We start from the raw sequence: 22,511 nt of genomic DNA, 5'->3' as shown, positions 1-22,511 counted from the left end.
TCCCTGCTCGGCGCTTCGCTCGGCAAGCGCTGCCAGACCCAGCAGGGAAAAGCGCCTCCAGATCCTGGGCTCATCGAACCGCGGTCCTTCATCAGCGGTGCTCTAGCTGTGTTCGTTATTATTATGATTATTATTATTCTCAGCACCAGGTCTTGTTGCCAGAACGGTGCCCCAGTGAGGACGACTACAATGACGTTCGGCACAAGAATACTGCACCCGCGGTACCAGATCCCCGGTTGGCAAATCGATTCCTGCCAGCCGGAACGCAGCAGATGCCAATTCGCGGACTGTCCCGGTCAAACCGGGACGGGTGGCAGCTCCCCGACCTTCTACCCAGATCAGATATGTTGCATTGGGCAAATCATTAAAGTCAATCAAAATGCCCTGCGTATAAACGACATTTCAATGTAGCTCTCTGATGTGCACCGTGTGCTGTTTGGCACAATGTCCGACGTTTCGCTGCACATGCCTAGATCTTCACCAACTGACGAAGTCCCCCTGGGTGTATCTCCAATTCTAGCGTATCTCCGTGTCTCTCTGTGTCTCGGTGTCTTCTTTTGTTCCCGGCGCGTGTCTCTGTTATCACGAGCTATCCAAAATGACCATTCATCAATGAGAATCTCCGGACCGCTAACATTCACCCACCCACCCACCACCATCCCCCCTTCGAACCTCCCACCACCTCCCACCCCGATGGCTTCCTTCGTCTAGACCAGAGGGGTGGTAAATCTGCGGCGCAGGAGCCAGCGTGTGGCTCTTCATGGACTCGCAACTTGACGTGGTTCGTCTGAGGACCCACCGTCTCGTGGTCGCAGCGTTGCATTGCGGCTGTTGAAATCTTATTGAGATTTGGTTGTTGTTTGTTTGTTGTTGTTGTTGCTTTAACCCAATTCGAAAAACAAATTTGCAAAAAATGCTCTCTGATTCTTTTGGTAAAATCACGTAGGTATAAAATAAAATGAAATAACAATTTTTTTATTGTATTTTATACCTACGTGACTTTACCGAAAGAACCAGAAAGTATGGATTCCTGCATTCACGAAAGCTTCAAATCTAGATGACAAAAAATGGTCTCCTCTTGTTTCTTTCCTTTGCCGAACCCCTCGGTCAAGAGATCACTCCGTCTGGAGGGACAGATCCTCCCTCTGTTCTGGCATGGGTGCTCGCTCCGTGTCGTCGGTGCCTCTCGTAGCGTCGAGTGGGAGCCGCGCGGGCGGAGCTGCTCCCCCGACGCTCCTCGGCAGGAAATCCTGAAAATTACCCCCCACCCCACCCACACCGACGTCCCCTCCACCCTCTCGAGGAGGGGTGGCTGGGTGGGGGGTTGGGGAGGAGGGGGGTAGGGGAGGCTCTCGATCCTCACCCATAACCAGACTTAACCTGCTGCTGTTTAGCGACGCTTATTTTTTTGACCAGGCAAGGCCACTCTGAGCTACAGCGAGCTCTCTTTTTAAATCCTTTATATTAAGTTCACTTGCTTGCTTGCTTGCGCGCTTACGACCGTGCAAATCTTTCGGTCGTTTTTTAACCCACTTCCCGTGATCCAATCGAGCTGACATTTTGCACACAGACTCGTTGTGCGTGACAATTAATTTTCGTGAAATTTTTTTTCCAAAATTTTACACTTTTTATTTTTTTTATATTTCATTACCAATTGCTTAATGGTGCCAGGCAATCATCTGACCCATAGGTGGCAGCCATCTCAAGCCAGAGGACGAGAGGACTCTAGCCGCCACGCATATAAAGGATTTATAGTGAAAAACTTTTTTTACGGGTTAATTTTTTTCAGAAGCGACGTGGTCCTCGCAAGTGCTAACTCGATTAAGTGGCGTATCATCACGTGGGGGGTTATAAGCAGCCAAAGGCTCTAAAACGCGTGATGTCGATTCTAAATGTGGAGGGAAAGAACCGGGAGGACCCTGAAAAAAATCCACGCGACCACGGGGAGAGAGACACCGTAAACTCCAAGTATACAGCAGCAGGCGTCAGGGTCCTGATCGAACCCACGATCGCCTGCGTATGAGGCAAGGGAGATAACATCTCTCCACAGACACACCCCTACTTACCCCCTTTAAACTCCACCAAGACTATAATTGAAACATTTAATTACAACAGGTCACATAAATGTCATCGTTTTCCATTGGGATGTTTTGGTATATATTTTTTTATATTGATTGGATAGATAACCATTGTTGTTGTTGTAAATGTGGGGCTGTAAGTGGTGGCGCGGCGCTGGTTTTGCTGCAATGCGCCATGACCCGACTGACCTGCGTTTGATTCCTGGAGGTCAAGGCGAAGGTCAGTGGCGACTGACGTCCGAACCGGTCCTGGATGTCAATCAAACATCGATGTTTGATTGACATTCACTTCTCAGAGCCGGATTTGAGCCAAACGAAGTGAAAACTCAAAGATTTACTTTGTGCAGTCATTGGTGATGGGGCGGAGACCATCAACTCTACACTTGAGAACCCGGTTAAACCACAGAGTTAGTAAGTGTCTATGTGAGTCTATGAGTATCTACGTGAGTCTATGAGTATCTACGTGAGTCTATGAGTGTCTACGTGAGTCTATGAGTGTCTATGTGAGTCTATGAGTGTCTATGTGAGTCTATGAGTGTCTACGTGAGTCTATGAGTGTCTATGTGAGTCTATGAGTATCCATGTGAGTCTATGAGTGTCTACGTGAGTCTATGAGTATCCATGTGAGTCTATGAGTGTCTATGTGAGTCTATGAGTGTCTATGTGAGTCTATGAGTATCTACGTGAGTCTATGAGTGTCTATGTGAGTCTATGAGTATCTACGTGAGTCTATGAGTGTCTATGTAAGTCTATGAGTGTCTATGCGAGTCTATGAGTATCCATGTGAGTCTATGAGTGTCTATGTGAGTCTATGAGTCTCTATGTAAGTCTATGAGTCTGGATGTAAGTCTATGTGAGTCTATGAGTATCTATGTGAGTCTATGAGTGGTTATGTGAGTCTATGAGTCTGGATGTAAGTCTATGAGTGTCTATGTGAGTCTATGAGTGTCTATGTGAGTCACTGATAACCAGGACGAGTCCATCAACTGAGTCCATCAGGGGCGCCGCAGTGGCGAGATGTTAACTGCCTCTCCAGGTATGCAGGAGGTTGTGGGTTCGATCCCAAACCTGACGTCTGCTCTATATTTGGAGTTTGCGTGTCTCCCTCCCCGTGATCGCTTAGATTTTTCTCTCCAGGTCCTCTGGTTATTCCCTCCAAATTTTTTATTTAACAGGCGTTCAGAGTATTTGGCTGCTGTAAATTTCCACGTGAAAAGCCACGTCGTTGAGCTATCACTTGTGATCGCCAGGTGTGCTTCTGTGAAAGAGCTGCACAGGTCAGTGGGACCTTGCCTGGTCAAATAAAAACCTCGACACTTGAAACCCCCGTTTAACAATGGGCGGCTGGAACCCAGATTCTAACTCGGAATCGGAAAGGCGCTGGTCCAATGCTCCAACCCTTGAGTCTCCCATATTGTTTTAAACAAATAAATATAAAAGCCATTTAGGATGCAGTGAATAAAATGAGATATATTATTGGATTGGAATAAATGTCATAGGTTACCCTAATTCAGATTTAGAGTTGGGGTGCTTTGTCTTTCATTGATAATGCTTCACTTTGTAGATGTGTTATGAAGCAAGTGGCAGAAATTCCACGTTCCTATGGCGGGTTCTGAAACCAACAGAACGACAAAGCTGGCCCCGCGCAACATTGAGCGCAGTATCATGACGCACGCGTCACGTCCCATTACGGGCGCACCCTGCGTTCTGTCGAGGCGCACTCTGTGTGTTTAAACTTAATCTACATGTAAGTGGCACGGACGCATTACCCGGCCCCGCACGCATTAATCACTCGCGCGTAGATTCACCCGCGCCGCCGGGCAGTCGCCGAATTTGTTCAAGCTCCACAGACGCCTCCGGAGACCTTTGCCCCGTCACAGCTGTGGGGTGGCGGAAGGGAGGCGGGGGGAGGAGGGGGATGGGGGATCCGGGGGGGAGGCGGGGGAGTGGAGCTGGCCCCCAGCTGAGTCTTAAGCCCAACGGACCAATCCGCGTGACCCCACAGCCAGCAACAGCGAGGTCACGAAAGACAAGGATTGAGCGACTGGTGGGAAAAAAAATGAAACGATCAGCTGACTGACCGGTCATTGACTGACAGATTGCCTGGCTGCCTGGCTGGCTGACCAACCAATCCGCCAGCTTTCCACTCAGCCGGTTCACTAACCGACTGTACGACGAGTTCACTAATGCACGAGTCAACTAGCTCACCAACTGACTGAGCAACGAATCAATACATTGTACTCGTGCAGACAGTCCAGCAACTAGGTTCGCTTCACTGACCAACGGATCAGCCAATGTACTGGTGAACCGGTCCACTCACCGACTGGCTGACTGACCAAGCCACCAAACCAGGAGTTGAACTCACAGCATCTCGGTTACGAGGGCCGCTCGCTCCACTGCAGAGCCGCCTGGCCGGTGAGTGGGGGCCGTACAGAAGCACGTGGAGTTGCCAAGGTCTTCTTTTCCTTACTCTTTGGTTCTTTCGGTAAAGTCACGTAGGTAGAAAAAATAACAGATCACGACGTTTCGATCGCAACAACAAGCGGCCGTCTTCAGGTGAGAGAATCAGAATCCGAGGCATTATATTGACCTTCTTTTCCTTCTTGCTTCTTCCTGCCTCTTCCTCTCCATCCCTCTTCTTCCATTTTTCATCTTCGTCTTCTTCATCTGCCGTACAGACATGAACTGAGCAGCAACTCTATAACCCGATGGCTGGCTTGTGAATCCAGCGGCTGGCTTCCAGACGAAAGGAGCGAACGAGAGACGACGAGAGAGAGAGAGACAACGTGTGGGGGGGGGGGGGGGGGGGTGGGGGGACGTGGGATCGAGTTACGCCTACATGTCAGCGGAAATTGGAGCACCCGCAGACAACCCACGGGTGCGAGGGGGAAACGCTCTATCCCATACAGATGGAGTCCACACTCAGTATGCCGCCTTCCTCTGGTGGGCGCTGATCGAGCACCTGCTGCGTAATCTGGCAGACGGAAGGAGGCGATGGCGCGGTGTGGTGACTTCCACAGAAACGTTGTTTGCGGTTGACCTTTTGACCTTGAACTTGGGCCGTTTCTCCAGCCACGACCCACGACGAGGAAAATGCCCTTTGTACGTACGCATGTGTGTTGAACTTCTTTTGCACCGTACGTAGCCAATCGTGCTAATCGGAGTGGAGTTTCACGCCATCTGTGTGCGGTGATCAACTCTCGCTGCTGCTGCCTCCACAGCGCTGGATCACAGGCAGCCGCGTGCAGCAGCGTAGCCACCACCACCACCGCCGACACTGCCCGGCTAAATCATGGGAAGATGAATACCTCGGCACATGAGGGGGGACGTGCACACGCAGTGAGCGGTGAATAAGTGTTGCTATTGTAATGACGGTAAAGTCTACATGCGGTGTGAGTGGACTAGTGGCCACGGGAAGTAATGGCAGGGGAGTCAGCCTACTGTATGAATGCACTAGTGGCCACGGGAGGTAATGACAGGGGAGTCAGCTGTGAGTGCGAAGGGACTGGTGGCTGCGGGAATGATCGAGAAGGGAGCGCGGTCAGGCGACGGAAGAGGCCGGTGGAGTCTGCCGGTGGAGCGAGCGTCCAGAGTCGGCGAGAATGATCGAGAAGGGGGGCGTGGCCTCGTGTTGGTATAAAAGGGGGAGATGCGCGGGAGACTCGGGGCTGTTGCAGTGGGGGTCTCCGCCTGACGTCAAGTGAACGTGTCTTCAATAAAGTGCCATCTCAAGACAAGTGTGTCAAGTCGTCATTACACTATTAGTACTTTTATTATTAATACTTCTACAGTATTGTACAACACAACTGACGCAAAGCGAGACTCCGAATGGCCTGGCGAGACTCGAAGATCCCCCCCCCCCCGGAGGATGGAAACTTCCCTCCCTCAAGAAGAGGACGATCCTGGCCAAAAAAACACGGCAAGGTGACTGCCAGTGCCTTGCAGGGATTGCCGAGAGGTTGGGGGTAATCGATGGTTTAGCTCGCGGCGGCTTGTAACACAGACCTCCCTCCGTAGTACGCCGCTCGGCTGGATGCTACTGCTGCTGCTGCTGATTGTTCATAACAGTGTCAATGATAAAAGAGATCATAAAAAAGACGCAATAATGCATGTCCATTGTGCCTTGTGTCGCGCAATAATGCCTGCATTATCATACGTAATTTCGTGCAAAAATATATAATTTCCCACCCATTGTCTTCGACTATTAGCTGTATGCCTGGAACGTACATTACTGGATCCGTGCAATGTTGTTGACGATACGCATTCGACAACTTGCAAGTTTGCATCCGCCTCCGCCATAGGAATGTGGAATTTCCACATTCCTCTGGCGGAGGCTGTTAACAAGAGATGAACACCCACCAGTATCTCAATGATCATTTGGACAGGAATTCAGTTTGACAGCAATTCATAGAAAAACCCCCTTCTCTACCGCTGGTGCCGGCCAGAGGTCATATGGTGGATGGGTGAGTAGGTGGGTGGGTGGTTGGGTGGATGGATGAGTAGGTGGGTGGGTGGATGGACGAATGGTTGGGTGGGTGGGTGGTTGGGTGGATGGGTGGGTGAGTAGGTGGGTGGGTGGTTGGGTGGGTGGTTGGATGGATGGTTGAGTGCGTGGGTGGGTGGTTGGTTGGGTGTTTGGGTGGATGGATGGGTGGATGGAGAGATGGGTGGGTAGATAAGTGGGTGGATGAGTGAGTGGTTGGGTGGACAGATGGGTGGGTGGATGGGTGGTTGAGTGGGTGGATAAGTGGATGGGTGGGTAGTTGGGTGGGTGGGTGGATGGGTGGGTGGATGGGTTGGTGGGGGACGCCAGGAGATAGCAGTAGTCAGCTGATCGTCGGCCCCATGATGGGGCCCTCCGGGGCTAATTATGGGCACGAGATAAGCGGGCGCAAGGCCACGGAATCTCCGTCACATGTTTGAGATTGACGACGTTTCTGTCTTTCACTGGAAAATGCAGTCTCGTGCTTTCATATTTGCTTTGTGTCAGTTTTTTAAAGACATATATTGAAAATATTTATTACCGGATAGCACATTTATCTGGAGATAAATTAAATACTAATCAGTGCTGAGGACAATGCCTTAGTGGCTGTCGTTTAGAGCGAGTGCGCCCCCCAATATGTACAGCAGTGTAGTGTATAGTGTAGTCTAGTGTGTAGTGTATAGTGTATAGTATAGTCTAGTGTGTAGTGTTTAGTAGTGTAGTGTATCGTCGTGTGTAGTCGTGCACTGTATAGTGTGGTATAGCAGTGTAGTGTATAGTGTAGTGTATTGTAGTGTATAGTAGTGTAGTGTGTCGTGTACAGTAATATGTATGTTGAACCATACGTCGTCAACCGTGCTAATCGGATGTGCGGGGGGGGGGGGGGACAACAAACTAAAGCACTTAAAGTCGTTCTCGAGAAAATAGTTTTCAATATAATTTGTTTAAAGCAAAGCCTGACGCCAGCAGATCGAAACCCGCCCAGAGCCGGCGTGCTCTAACAGCGCCGCTGGGTCGCGTTGGTCCGGAACTCCGGGGTCATCCTGAAGAGGGGTAGGGGGCGAATACCTTGGGGGGGGCTTCCTAGGGTCACGTTTAATCGCACCTCCGATACAGTCCTCTGCGTGCGCCACCGGTGCAGCGGTGATCGCGCTGCGCTATGAACCCGGCCACTCGAGGTCGATTTGCGCGCCCCGTGGCTGACGTCGGTAGCGAGCGAGAGTCAAACGCGTACCGGGCGCACGCCCCTTTCACCAAACAGCGTCGACCGGTGCGGTGAAGTATGGTTAATCACATCCGCCCCCACCCTCACCGCGCCGCCCTGTACGTGGCTAGGGCACGTGGAGCAAAACGTCGGACAATCGTGCTGAACAACACCGCGGCACAAGGAGAGGCCACGTGGGATACCGCGTCCGTCCATCAACCGTCTCCCGTAGCCTTTACACAGAGAGTGCTGTCATTGTTTTTTCTTCTTCATTTTATAATTAGTGTTTACCCACGAGCAATGAGCTGCGTTTCATGCATCCCATTTTAGCGTCTCTCCTGATCGGTGTTTGTTGCTTTATAGGAACGTCCTCGTCGTCCTCATCGTCCTCGTCGTCCTCGTCGTCGCGGTGCGTCGGGCGGCTCGCTGAGCTCCTTCGCAAGGGCGCGACGTCGCGTGGGGTTTGTCTTCTTCTTCTTCTCCGTGGGCGAACGTCAACGCCAGCGACGCCGAGGCCGCGCCGCGACGTGGCCTCTGCGGTGCGCCGGCATCTCGAGACGCGTCGCCAAGAAGCACGGCACCAGGGTGTGTGCCTTCTCCACGACGGCGACACCGGGCAGTTCGTGTGTTGCTTTTTATTCTTCCGTAATCGAGGCTTTTTTTTTGGGTTAGATCGCGTAAAAATATAATTGTGTCGTTAAACCCGCCACCACCCGACACAGCCAATCAGCTAGGGGTTTGTCACGTAAACAAAACGTGCCAATGAGTTACTGCTTCAGCACACCGGTGTGTTGGAGAGTAAACCCACAATATTTACCATTCGAGTCACCGTGACGTTTTGCCAGTGATTACAACCAGCAGCATCAGGCGACAGCCAGAGTGGTGGATAAGTCTTAAATAGAGCGGGGTATAAATGTGATGTCGTCACTTGTGAGCCATACAGGTGCCAATCAATCGTGGCTTTTTTGTTCATGTTATTTGTTTTGTATCGAACTAGGGACCCCGTATCTTAAAGATGCGTTTGTTGTCCTTCCCCCGCACCTCCGATTAGCATGGTTGGCTACGTATGGTGCAAAAGAAGTTCAATATACATACTAGAGGCTGACCGAAACTGAATTTCTGGTTTCGGCCGAAAACGAAACCAGACCGAAAGTAAAAAAATTACTTTCGACCGAAACCGAAACCGAAAGTTGAACTACACTTTCGACCGAGACCGAAATAGAAAGGTATATAACCGAAGTTACCGAACACAAGATTTATGAAATATGTCATGATGCAATGCTACTTTAATTAAAAATAAATCTAGAACCAACCATTCAGAGGCTGCAGTAAGAGTCGCTAAATATCAAATCTTTAGGTGTTACTTAGTAATTATATCCAAACAAACGAATGTTGTAGTTAAGAAACAACAGTTTTTCCGCCTTCAGCCAGAAGCGGTCTCCTTCAGGTGGAGAGAAGACCGCTTGTGTTGCGATCGAAACGTTGCGGGTTTTTTGCTTTCAATTTTGATTTTTGTTTTCTATCTACGTGACTTTACCGAAAGAACCAAGAGTATGAAAACTCATTTATTCATAACTGCTTTTAGTGTTTATTTCGTTGTCCTTCCCCCGCAAGTGCCGGCAAAGGGCGGGGATACCCGAGCAGCGGCCGTTCCCTGTGCGGGCGGTGCTAGTGGCCGTGTGGGCGTGGCCACGTGACAATCGGGCGTGGCTCACGGAGGCCATTGTTGTCCTTCCACCTCACCTCCGATTAGCACCATTGGCTCCGTACGGTGCGAAATAAGTTCAACATACTTTTGTACAAAGAGAGGCTTCCTTGTGCCCCTTATACACATCTCGCAGTTCACCAGCATCAGTTCGAGCGAGCCTGACTCTGCTGATGAGACACTGGATGTCGAAACTGGTGCGGCACGTGGAGGGGAAACGTCGGACAATCGCGGCCGAGTGACAGGTGGCACGACATCGGCGCGCCGTACGACAGCTCTGGCGCGTAACCCCAAACCCCACGGAGTCCTGCAGAGACACGGCACGGAGAGACGAGAGAGAAAGAGAGAGACGAGAGCGAGTGAGGGCGTGCAAGAGAGTGAGAGAGATCAAGAGAGAGAGAGTTAGAGCGACAGAGAGATGAGAGTAAGAGAGTGCGAAAAAGGTGAGAGAGAGTGAGAGAGTGAGAGTGAAAGAAAGATGAGATCATGACAGAGCGAGCAAGAGAGTGAGAAAGACCGAGAGAGAGAGTTAGAGCGACAGAGAGATGAGAGTGAGATGAGAGTGAGAGAGAGCAAAGCGCGGCACTTCGCCACACTACCCTGTGCTCCTCAACTCCCGTTCTGCCCCCCCCCCAACTCTCTCGCCTCCCCCCCCCCGAGCGAGTCTGCGCCACGCGAGTCGCCCTTTCACCGCGCGCCGCCGCACCTGCCGCCCGTGATGGCATCTGACACGACATGCCACGGTCCGAGTCGGTGTTCGCGGCTTCTCATTCTGTTGCTGTCCAGGCAGGTGGCCGCTACCCCCCCCCCCCCCCCCCCCGTGGCGGCGTCTCCCGCAGCACGGTGACGTTGGACTGCGGAGAAAAGCGGCTAATTGCCATCTCGGGTAATTTTCGGGGCGCTGTGGATTTTTGTTTGTTTGTTTTGTTTTTGTTTTGCCGGGGGGGGGGCGGTGGAGAGAGGGGGGGGGGGTCGAGTGGCGGCCGTGTGTCCACACGGCAGGTGGAGGACACACGCGAACAAGGTGCCGGCCGAGCTGTATCCCGTGACGCTTATACACACAAAACATTTTCGGTGAAAGTTGCGCTCCTACACGGAGTGTAGGCGGGAATTCCGCCCCCACTCCCCCCCCCCCCCCCGTACGAGGAGTTCCTCCGGAGGGTTTGCACGGCGCTATCGCCGTTGTCGGCAAGAGGTACGTGTAGCGAAACGTCGGACGTCGTGCCGATGTCCGAGCAGAAGGACGCGTCTGATGAGGTTCTCAAGCGCGATAAGTCGATCGTCACAGCCCAATCTCCGATAATAACCCGACAAACATTCCACTAAATTGCTATTTTTTTAAAATTAATATCTCACATTTTGAGCCCTGGGAATGAAAAGTTAAATGTTTGACTTGGCAAACATCTACAGCAGAGCGCCTGGGAAACACCCTTGTAACAATAATGATACAAATTTACAGCCCTGGGCATTGATACAAAATATATAAATAAGAGGCGCCACAGTGGCAAGATGTTAACGACCTCGCCTGGTCTACAGGATGTCGTGCGTTCAATCCTGACCCTGACGCCTGCTGCTGTATATTTGGAGTTTGCGTGTCTCTCTTTCTCTCCCCGTGGTCGCGTGGATTTTTCTCTGGGTCGTTCGGGTTTTGCCCGTCACATTTAGAAATCAACATCACGCTTTTAGAGTGTTTGGCTACGATACATTTCCACACGATGATAAGCCATCTCGTTGAGCTATCATTCGTGAATCCACAACGGGTCTACTCTCCAACACACCGGTTTGCTGCACTCGTAACGAATTGGCACGTTTTGTTTACGTGACGAACCTTACTAATTGGCTGTGTCGGGTGGTGGCGGGTTAATGACACATTCATATTTACGCGATCAAACCCCAAAAACCTCTATTATGGATGTTCATCCTCGCAGCGACGGCTTTTGGCTGCTTGCTATCGAACAAAGACATCGCATCGCACGCTTTCGGATGCGCTTCCGCGGCCGTCTGGAACGCTCTTCATTCCCATATTCGGAAGCCACTGGGAGCTACGCACTTTAAAATAATCTAGATTGAAAGCTAATTTCTTGAGAACTGCTTTTTGTGTTTAGTCTGTTGTCCTTCCAACCCGCACCTCCGATTAGCACGGTTGGCTATGTACGGCGCGAAAGAAGTTGAACATGCATGAAAGTCACTTGAAAGTATGTTTCCCCCCACTCATTAACAAAGCCACACAATCGTGCGGGACAGCCCCTGGACACGCGGCCCACGCGTGTACCTACAATGGCTGTAATTGTACGATAGCTGTGTGGTTTGTGAGACCGCGTCTCTTTGTCCAAAACTCGGAATAGGGGCGGTAGCGTAGCAGCAGCAGTGGCGCGTTGGCATCGGCTCTGGGGCAATTCGTGGAATGGGCTGCCCGCTTTTTCCACCACCCCCCTCCTCCTCCTCCCCCATCTTCGTATCCTGGACACCTGAGCCTCCTCCGGCCCCTGCTGGGAGCAGCTGCACCGCCTGCGCACTCTCCCCGCCACGGATCCACACCGCCTGCAGTTGCACCTGTGTGTGTGTACCTGTGTGTGTGTACCTGTGTGTGTGTACCTGTGTGTGTACCTGTGTGTGTACATGTGAGTGTGTACCTGTGGGGAGCGGTAGTGTAGCGGTTAGCGCGCTGCGCTATGAACCTGGCGACCCGGGTTCGATTCCCGCTCACGGCTAACACCAGTGACGATTATCTGAACCGGTCCTGGGCCTCCCCTAGGTCGACTCAGCCTTAAATGAGTACCTGGTGCGGTGTGTAAACATCGCCACTAGGGAGACAAAGGCGGTCGGGCGTGGTGCTGGCCACCCACCCCCTCGTGTACCGTTCCGGCCTTCATAGGTGCTCGCTAACAGCACTTGCCCCTACAGTCTGTTCAGGCTATACGGGGGATCTTTGTCTTTGTCTATCTTTGTGTACCTGTGTGTGTACATGTGAGTGTGTACCTGTGTGTGTGTACCTGTGTGTGTGTACCTGTGTGTGTGTACCTGTGTGTGTGTACCTGTGTGTGTGTACCTGTGTGTGTGTACCTGTGTGTGTGTACCTGTGTGTGTGTACCTGTGCACGTGTGTGTGTGTACACCTGTGTGTGTACCTGTGTGTGTACCTGTGTGTGTGTGTGTTTTTAATTTGCAGCCACGATGTAAAAGTCAACAAAAATTGGGTTTTTTCTTTCTGTCTTCCCTTGGCAGCGTTTGTTGTCTTGTCACATGAGCCCTGCCATTGGAAAGCCGCCCGTGGCAGTCGCTGCGTGCGCGCCGCACAATGGCAACGTCGCTCGGTTGCCGCCAGGTAAGCGCGACGTTTATCCCTCCGCTCGCTGACGAGAACGGCAAAGGCGAGCGGTCGTGTGTCTGTGTGTGCGTGTGTCTTGTCTTTGATGAGGGGAGCGGTGGCGCAGCGGTTAGCGCGCTGAGCTACGAACCCCGGTGACCCGAGTTCGATGATTCCGGCTCGCGGCCAACAACACCGGTGACGATTTTATGAACCGGTCATGGGCCTCCCCTAGGTCGACTCAGCCTCAAATAAGTACCCTGGTGCGATGTGCACACGTCGTGTGCCTTGCCGGCCTTCACAGGTGCTCGCTAACAGCACTTGCCCCAACGGTGACCAGAGTCTGGTCATTGCCTTTGGCGGCCAAAATTGTTGACGATTATCTGAACGGGGGCCGGGCCAACTCTCACTCCTCATGGAGTTGATGGCCGAAAATTCCCATTGTAGAAGGATCCCGCGATATAAAGAGTCTCGAAACTCGAGGAGGCTTTTCCTGGATGAATAGTTCTCTCTTTCAAAAAAAACATGACAACTAAGGCCCTCCCAGATGAGACGCACCTGCACAAGCAAACGCACTTGCTCGTAGCGTCCTCAACCACAAATCCAACCCAAAATCCCATGCCCCCTGCCATGGACCACAGCTTGTGTGTGTGAGCTACCCGCCTGCCGAGGGGCACCTTGGCTTTGAAAATGCATGCACTGTGTGTGCCGACCTTCATAGGTGCTACTCTCTAACAGCACTTATTAGCACTTCTCCCCAAAAGTCATTTAAGGCTATACGGGGGATCTTTGTCTTTGATGGTTGATTGACCCCCTCGGTCAGTGGCAATCCGCTCACCCTCGCAGCGGCTTTTGGCGAACCATCGAACAAATATGGTGGTCACCGCATCGCGCGGCGCTTTCAGACGCGCTTCTGCGGCCGTCTGGAACGCTCTTCCTTCCGATATTAGGTAGCCACTAGAGCTATGCACGTTTAAAAAAAAATCTACATTAGAAACTCCTTTTTGTGTTTAGTTTGTTGTCCCACACCCGCACCTCCGAATATCACTGTTAGCTATACACGGTGTCAAAGACGTCCAACATACATACATTCAAAGTCATTTCCACGGCTGGAGATACGGCTCAAGTTCAAGGTCAACCACAATCAACGTTTCTGTGGAGGCCACCACAACGCGTCATCGCTCACCGTGTCACCTCTAAGGCCTTGGCTCCCAGCCTCATGGTTGTAATCGTTCAGATAACGACGACGGATGTGTTTGCGTGTCTACAGTGGCTTGCATTCACCATCTCAGGCCATCGTCGTCAGCAGCAGCAACAGCCACGATCTATCCACTGCTGCTCTGCATCTGCATCAGCCATACGAAAGACGAAGAGATTCGGGGAGGTAGCGACGCAGCCACTCGTCGACCTTTGAGAATCACATTCGTCGCCGCACGACGCACGCGGTCGAGTGGCGCGATGCAGGGAATCGAATCGTCCGCGTCTCGATTCGTGAACAGCACCCCGCATGCGCTGCTTGCTTGCTGCTGATGCTGCTGTGAATGGGTCCTCAAGTCACTCCTGCAGCCACTGGAAACGCTGCCACTGTGGCGAGATGTTAACTACCTCGCCTGGTTTGCAGGAGGTCGTGGGTCCGATGCCAACCCTGACGCCTGTTGTATATTTCGAGTTTGCGTTTCTCTCTCCCCGTGGAATATTTCTCCGGCTCCTCCGGTTTTCCCCTCCACGTTAAGAATCAACATCACGCGTTTGGAGTATTTGGCTGCTATACATTTCCACACGATAAGTCACTTTGTTAAGCTATCATTTTTGGCCAAGTCGCTTCTGAAAAAGAGATATACAGCTCAGTGGGCCTTAACTGGTAAAATAAAAATAGTTTTGAGTTAATTAATCACCGTAGTGTTTAGTTTACACAGAAAAATATATATCTCTCGAATCGGACCGTCATGCTGAATTTATTTGCAGAAGACCGTATGGCTGATGGGATGTGTGAAAAAAAACACTTGTTTTGTATGCAGAGGGACAGGTCTGTGAAGGAGGCGAATTCCCTAATGATGTATGTTATTTGTATTCTCAACATCGATTTGAATAATTTCACCCCGAGTCTCGACATTACCCACAGATGAATGGTGATTTGGGTCACCCCCCATCCGCCCCCCCCCCCGGGTGCCCTCCCTTACTGCCGCCTTGATTACCGAGTTCGCTCCCCCAGCCGTCTTTGTCTCTCCGGTGACGGGGTGCCGCTCTATCCCTCCCCTGGGGTGACTTGCGGAAGTTCTTTATATTTGTTCTGTTGGTAAGTTACGAGCGACGAGCGAGCGAGATGGCGTTTATTGGCAGAGCCATCTCAAATTCCAGCCATTGTTTGGTGGCGGTGTCACCAGAGCCCCACATCGCCCATCTACCCCCCCCCCCTGCTCCCTGTGTTAAAGGTCTCGACAATTCTATTCGTGCCAATGGCAGCAGCAAACTGATGCTCAGGAGCTTGATGCCTATGTCGAGGTCCTGCTGCTGCTGGCCACGAAGAGAGGGCTTCATCAGAGAGAGAGAGAGTTCGTGTCGTGTCCGCTGTTTCGCAGACCACAATGTGTTTCCTGTGTGATCCATAGTTTGTCTTGGATGGTCACAGTCGCACTACTGTGGCTTGTCTTTAATGCATCTCGACGTGTCTCTATGGGTCTCTGTGTATCTCACTGTGTCCCTATGTATCTCTATGGGTCTCTATGTATCTCAATGTGTCCCTATGTATCTCTATGGGTCTCTATGTATCTCACTGTGTCCCTATGTATCTCTATGGGTCTCTGTGTATCTCACTGTGTCCCTATGTATCTCTATGGGTCTCTATGTATCTCACTGTGTCCCTATGTATCTCTATGGGTCTCTGTGTATCTCACTGTGTCCCTATGTATCTCTATGGGTCTCTATGTATCTCAATGTGTCCCTATGTATCTCTATGGCTCTCTACGTATCTTCATGTATCTCTATTTTTCACGAGCTGGATGCCAATGTCGAGAGAGATTTCTGGCCACGATGAGAGTAGAACATGTAACTTTATGCGTCTCTATGAGTATGCATCTCTGTGTGTCTCTATGGGTTTGCTACATTTGACGTAGTTTGGATTGCATGGCCACAGGTCCCACCACTGTGGCTCGCGTCTTTCATTTTCTCATTCACGGAGGAGACGCGGTGCAGCATCGGCCAGCTGCTGATGTTCTGACGCGGTTGATGGTTTACACCACCGGTATCTTCGAGGAGGAGGAGGAGTGCGATGATGTTCGCGTCTCGAATGAGGAGGCGTTTGTTTGAAGCCTCCACGATAAACAAATAGAATACAGCCACCCGTGACCACCCACTGCCTAATGTTCCGTGCCGGCCTTCATAACGTGCTCTGTGCTCACAACACTTGCCCCAACAGTCTGTCAAATGTTATATGGGGGGTTGGGGGGGAATGGGATGGTCTTAGTCTTGTTGTGTTCTCTAAAGGGACACGGGTTGGAATTTACAAGTTGCTATCTTCATATTCCACGGAGTTTGCACTTTAAGTGTCATGTAACGGCAGATCCACTCGTCGAAGATAAAGCAGCCTGGATGTGTGCAGAAAACAGAGGGTGGGGCTTGGGCTGAGCCCGTCGCTCGAGTGAGGGGCGATAGTCGTTGGTCAAGGGTTAGGGGGTGAAGGCCAGGCTGGGACTGGCCATAAGGCAGCCCTAAACTAAAACTATTTTTTTTTATTTTAGCAAGTAAGGCCCACTGAACTATACAGCTATTTTTCAGAAGCGACCTGGTCATAAAAATAGTTCAACGAAGAAGTGGTTTATACTTAGAGAGTGAAGTGGTTTATCATCACGTGGAAGGAGGAGCGAGGCGGGGTTCCAGCAGTGGATAGATCATGGCTGTTTCTACTGCTGCTGCTGATGACCTGAGATGGTGAATGCAAGCCCCTCTAGACACGCAAACATCACCATGTTCATCGTCATCACCATCGTTGTCTAAGCGATCACGAACTTCGCGTGTTTCTCTAGCGAGTCAGTCGGCCACACTTCGGTAAATATTGTACACGGGTCAAGCAGGGGGTCATTCTGACCCGTGGTGTTGATGATCGGGCAATGAAATACATTTGACCTTTTTTGACCTAGGCCAGGCTAGGTCAAAAAACGACATTTGAGTTGCGTTCTGGGCTAGGGTGGCCACGGGCACGATTGCCGCGCGTCTCTCTGTTGTGAAAGCGTTTCGCGTTGAAAACACCGAGATCTGTCTGCAGCCGGGTAAAGGATGCCGACAGAAGCCCTCACCTGGTGTTGACATGCCTCATCTCGATCGCAACGCGCACACGCCATGGGTTTGGCATTCGAACGCGAGTGCATAAACACGCCGCATTGATATTGCGGGGAGCGGTGGCCCACCTGGGTGCGATTTCCCGGCCCTGGACGACGCCAGTGGTAACCAAACCGGTCCTGGGGCCTCTCCTAGGTCGACTTGGCCATAAATGAGCACAAGGTCGTGTCTGTGTGTGCGTGCAAACATCTATATGGGGAACGGTAGTGTAGCGGTTAGTACGCTGTGCTATGATTACGTGGACCCGAGTTCGATTCCCGCTTATGGCCAACACCAGTGACGATATTCTGAACTGGTCCTGGGCCTCCTCTAGGTCGACTCAGCCTCAAATGAGATCCCGGTGCGGTGTGGAAAAACATCTTCACTGGGAGACAAAGGCGGTCGGGCGGTGGTGCTGGCCACCCACCCCCTCGTGTGCCATTGCCGGCCTTCATAGGTGCTCGCTAACATCACTTGCCCCAACAGTCTGTTGAAGGCTATACGGGGGATCTTTGTGCAAGCATCAGAACGTCGGCCCAGGTGTGGTGCCGAGCACCCGACGATACGACGGGCAGCTCAGGCCAATGATCGGAGGCATCGCAGTGACTGTCACGGAGAGGACGTGGACTCGCGCTGGACGCGCCACGGCTGCAAAGGATGACGGTCGAGGGACGAGCCCAGTGAAAGAATGGCAGCCAAAGGAGGGAGAGAACACGCCCCGGGAGACACGGCCTCCTCAAGAGACGGAGCGATGGAATCGGCTGCACGCGCTGGGGCGAGACGAATTGCGGCATCGCAGGAGATAACCTTGGCTCTGAACTATTTCCGACGATGTGTGATACAAGGCCCTGCTACTGACCTACAAGGCACCCAGTGGGTTAGCCCCGCAATTGTTTACAGGAAATTGTTTGTCTCGATACAGCAACGAGGTCCCCAAGACCTCGTTAGCACTCTGAGGTCAAGGCTCATTTCCTGGGGCGATCAACGGGCTTTGTGCCACTGTGCAGCTCCCAAACTTTGTAACGCTTTACCTTTGGGAATAGGACAGAGTCGTGAGCTATATTTAAGTCCTGTCTTAAACTGGCCTTTACCCTGTAGCTCTGGCCGTCTACCCCGCAGGTTCTGTTCATTTCCTGCTTTCTCTACACGGTGGCGGAGCAGTGGGATCTACGGATGAATTGCGGCACTTTACAAATGTAAATTACGATTGTTGCTATTCTGCTTGTGCATGCTGTTGTTTGCCAATGGCACAGCACGGCGGCCGTGGTGGCGACGCTGCTGCTGCTGCTGCTGCACGCAGCTGCCTGGAATCCAGCTCCGCAGAGGAGTCAGCGGCGAGGGTTGGTGGATCACCGCAGCAGACATCACGTGACTCCATTTCCCGTCGGCGTCGGGAGGGTGCCAATAACGCCCTGACTTGCTAAGAGACAGCAAGGGAGGGGGCGGATGGGCTGCATCTCGCAGTGGGTAGATCATGGCTTCATTCGGCTGGTCAACAGCTGATGATGCTAATTGACGACCATGATGATGATAACACTTCATCAGCCTGCAAACCCTTGTACTTACTTCATTTGTAAACTCTTCCACCGATTTGCTCAATCAGGCGGCCATTCATCCATGGATGTAGGCGTCCAATGTGCAAAAGCAGAGCACTGCGCCGTACAAAGCTCCAGGTTCAAGATGTGCGCGTACGTGGTGTCGTCGGCGTCGTTTGCTGTGCACGCCGCCAACCGAACAAACACCCCGGGACACCCTTGCAAATGTGAGACGTCGCATCTCAGCTGGTTACCCGGGTTTAAATGTTTGAATGAGTTTGAATCGTTTGAACAACAAACAAACAACAACGTTCGAGCATAAAAATCTGGTTAATGTTCGTGGAATGTTTTGGCCGCTGCCGAGTCCTCTGCAGCTGAGACGTCGCCCGAAGCGACCTTTGACCCCCTGAGTCGAGAAGGGGTTTCCGTCAAGTGTCAAAAAAAAGAGTCAGGCTCAACCGTGCTTCGCCCGGCCTGGCCAGGGTCGGCGGTGGTGGCGGCCGTGGTGCTGGCGGTCGTGGTGAGCGCGTGTTTGTTTTTAATCCGCGGGTGGGTAAGGTACATAGCCAAATAAAACAACAACAAGAGATGTGGGGCCAGCCACAGACTCGGCACTGTCAGAAAGGAGCAGTGCGTGGAAGTTTTGGCGACTGCTGTGTTGGTGGTTTTATGTTGTTGTTGTGTGTGAAACGTCGAACTTCGCTCGTTGGCTCTGTGTTGACGACTGTGTCTGGCTGACACTGACTGTGTGGTCTCATTTACCACACTGTGACCAACTACCACCACCACAGTGCAAGTCACATGAACACTAAATCACCTACTCATCCACTCACAAAAACAACGAAGACAAATATCCCCCGTATAGCCTTACCAGACTGATGGGGCAAGTGCTGTTCACGAGCTATGTAGGCCGGAACGGCACACGAGGGGGTGGGTGGCCCGGACCACGCCCGGCCGCCTTTGTCTCCCTAGCGGCGATGTTTACACACCGCACCAGGTACTCATTCGAGGCTGAGTCGAACCAGGGGAGGCCCAGGACCGGTCCAGATAATCGTCAGCGGTGTTGGCCGTGAGTGGTGAATTGAACTCGGGTCGCCGGGTTCATAGCGCAGCGTAACGCTAACCGCTCCACCACCGCTCACCCACTCACACCCACTCACACCCACTCATCCACTCACTGACCTGACTCAGCCACGAACTCACCAACGCATCAACCACCACCAAGACTGCAAGTCACGACGACAGGGACAAATATCCCCCGTATAGCCTCGACAGACTGTCGGGGCAAGTGCTGTTGGCGAGGAGCACCTTATGAACGTCACAAGACAAGACTCACCCAACTCGTTCACGCCTGCTCAATCACCCACTCACTCACCCACACACACTCACACTCACCCACACACACACACCCACACACTCACACACTCACCCACACACACCCACACACACCTACACACACACCCACACACACACACCCACACACACACCCACACACTCACACAGTCACCCACCTACACACCCACACTCACACAACATCCCTGAAAGACGGGGGCGCAGAGCATCCTAGCGAGCCGCCGGTCAGGAAGCTTGAGACATGGATGATGGGTGGTGATGTTGATGATTAGGGTCGGTGGTTGGTGGTGCTGATAGTGGTGGTGATGATGCTGTTGAAGTTGATGGTGGTGGTGATGTTGGTTGTTGATGGTGAGTTATGGTGGTGATGGTGTTGGTGATGCCGGTGATGTTGAGGTTGATAGTGGTGGTGATGTTGTTTGTGATGGTGAGTGGTGGTGCTGATGATGGGTGGTGGTGGTGCTGATGATGGTGGGTGGTGATGGTCGCGATGCCCACGAAGCGTAGCAAGGTGACCAGGAGGGAGGGTGGCACGACACGGGGGGGGGGGGGGGGGGTCCGAGTGGATCGCAGTTGCTGGCGAGGAGCCGTGGGATGAAGGGGCGGGGGGGTGAAGGGGTGGAGGGGGGGTGAAGGGGTGGGGGGGGGGGTGAAGAGGCGGGGGGTGAAGGGGCGGGGGGGTGAAGGGGCGGGGGGTGAAGGGGCGGGGGGGATGAAGGGGCGGGGGGGTTAAGGGGCGGGGGGGTGAAGGGGCGGGGGGTGAAGGGGCGGGGGGGGTGAAGGGGCGGTGAAGGGGCGGGGGGGTGAAGGGGCGGGGGGTGAAGGGGTAACCGCGCGGCACTTGAAGTGCTGTCAACAAGGAGTTTGGCTGTTCAACTTTTCACGTGGCCACGGCAGGGCTACGAACCGCAGTCGCGGCGCGTGTTTGGCCCGCGGGCTGCGTCGATCCCCCATACCCCACCACCACCTGCACCACCACCTGCACCACCACCTGCACCACCTGCACCACCACCACCTGCACCACCTGCACCACCACCTGCACCAACTGCACCACCTGCACCACCTGCACAAACTGTACCACCACCAACACAGACGCGCTCCGCGCGCGTGCATCTCGCGGTGTCACGCGCCTGAGACACTCCACTCACCTTTGTAGCTGCACCGTTCCACGTGTATCTTGTCTCTGTCTCTCTCTGCAGTCTGTACTCCTGCTGCTGCTGCTGATGTACTCTCACGCGCTAACACCGGAGCCCGTTCTCATCTCGAGCCGTCGCTTCCTTCCTCTGCCAGGCGCGCCTGCAGCGCCGCGCCGCCTGTCTGTCCATGCGGTGTGCGGGGGAGTGGTGGTGGTGGTGGTGAGGCGGACGATGTCTCCACGTTGGCAGTGACAGCGGAAAGGCGAAACGGAGCGTTGCAGAACACGGACACTGCAGCCACACGCTGTCTGCCTGTCTGCCTGTGTATCCCCGCTCGTGCGACCACCCGCGTGTATCTATCTTCGTGTGTCTGTGTGTGTGTGCCCGTGTGTCTACGTGTGTCTGTGTGTGTGCCCGTGTGTGCCTGCGATCGGCAATTACGATCACTTGTACAAGTGGCGGGGTGTGGACGCGTGGTTGGTGGTGGAGGAGGAGGGGTGGGTGGTGGTGGGGGTAGAGAGAGCCAGGGATGAGATAAGGACTCTCGTCGTGACGTAAACACCCCTGCCCCCCACTTCACCCCCACCCACCCACCTCACCCCCACCCACCCACCTCACCCCCACCCACCCACCTCACCCCCACCCACCACCTCACCCCCACCACCCCCACCCACCACCTCACCCCCCACCCACCACCTCACCCCCACCCACCCTCACCCCCACCCTCGTCATCTCAGACTCGAGTTGGGGTTGGAGAGGTCCCTGCCGCCGCCTCCTCAAATCGCGTCCTTCGCGGGGGAGGGCACACGGGCCGGCTAAACCACGACGCCACTGCCGTCCACCCAGCAGCAGCAGTGTTCAATCCACTGCTTGATTAAAACTAAAACATTTGTTTTTACCAGGTAAGGTCCCGTTGAGCTGTGGACTGTGTAGGTCTTTTTTTTTCGGAAGCGACCCGACCCACAAATGAGAGCTCAACGAAGTTGGCTCGACGTCGCGTGGACATTGATGGTAGCAGCCAAACAGTTTAGACGCACGTGGAGGGATGAACACTGGACGACCCGGAGAAAAAAATCCAAGCGACCACAGAGAGAGAGAGAGACAGACACGCAAACTCAAAGTTTACAGCAGCCAGCGTCATCAGGGTCGGGATCGAACCCACGACCTCTTGTATATCAGGCGAGGTAGTTAACATCTCCGAGCCACCGCTGTATGAAGGCCTCTCTTCCTTCAATCCACCATCGCAGCCTCTGACGATCCCTGCTGCTGCTGCACGACATGAATTCGCAGTCATCATCATCATTGCCTTATGCAGGAGAAACACTCTAAATCATGTGGCTCTTTTTTAGGAGGGTCCTGCTGCTGCTGATGATGATGCTACGAACTTGAGGTTTTTA

The 22,511-nt window shown here is 52.9% G+C and overlaps 1 protein-coding gene across 1 annotated transcript in view; it reads right to left on the bottom strand.

Moving 5' to 3' along the window:
- Nucleotides 1-21,603, bottom strand: part of LOC133343688 (coronin-2B-like) — an 80,564-nt gene extending 58,961 nt beyond the window's left edge. Inside the window, exon 1 of the mRNA XM_061553425.1 lies at nucleotides 21,127-21,603. The gene's annotated coding sequence lies outside the window, so the exon portion shown is untranslated. The remainder of the gene's footprint in view (nucleotides 1-21,126) is intronic.
- Nucleotides 21,604-22,511: the final 908 nt, after the last annotated feature.

The sequence above is a fragment of the Lethenteron reissneri genome, chromosome 18 (genome assembly GCF_015708825.2).
Source record: "Lethenteron reissneri isolate LAM-NWPU_2019-01 chromosome 18, ASM1570882v1, whole genome shotgun sequence".
Classification (NCBI taxonomy): domain Eukaryota; kingdom Metazoa; phylum Chordata; class Hyperoartia; order Petromyzontiformes; family Petromyzontidae; genus Lethenteron; species Lethenteron reissneri.
The sequence above is the reverse complement of the archived record's forward strand: the minus strand, read 5'-3'. Positions and strand labels throughout refer to the sequence as shown.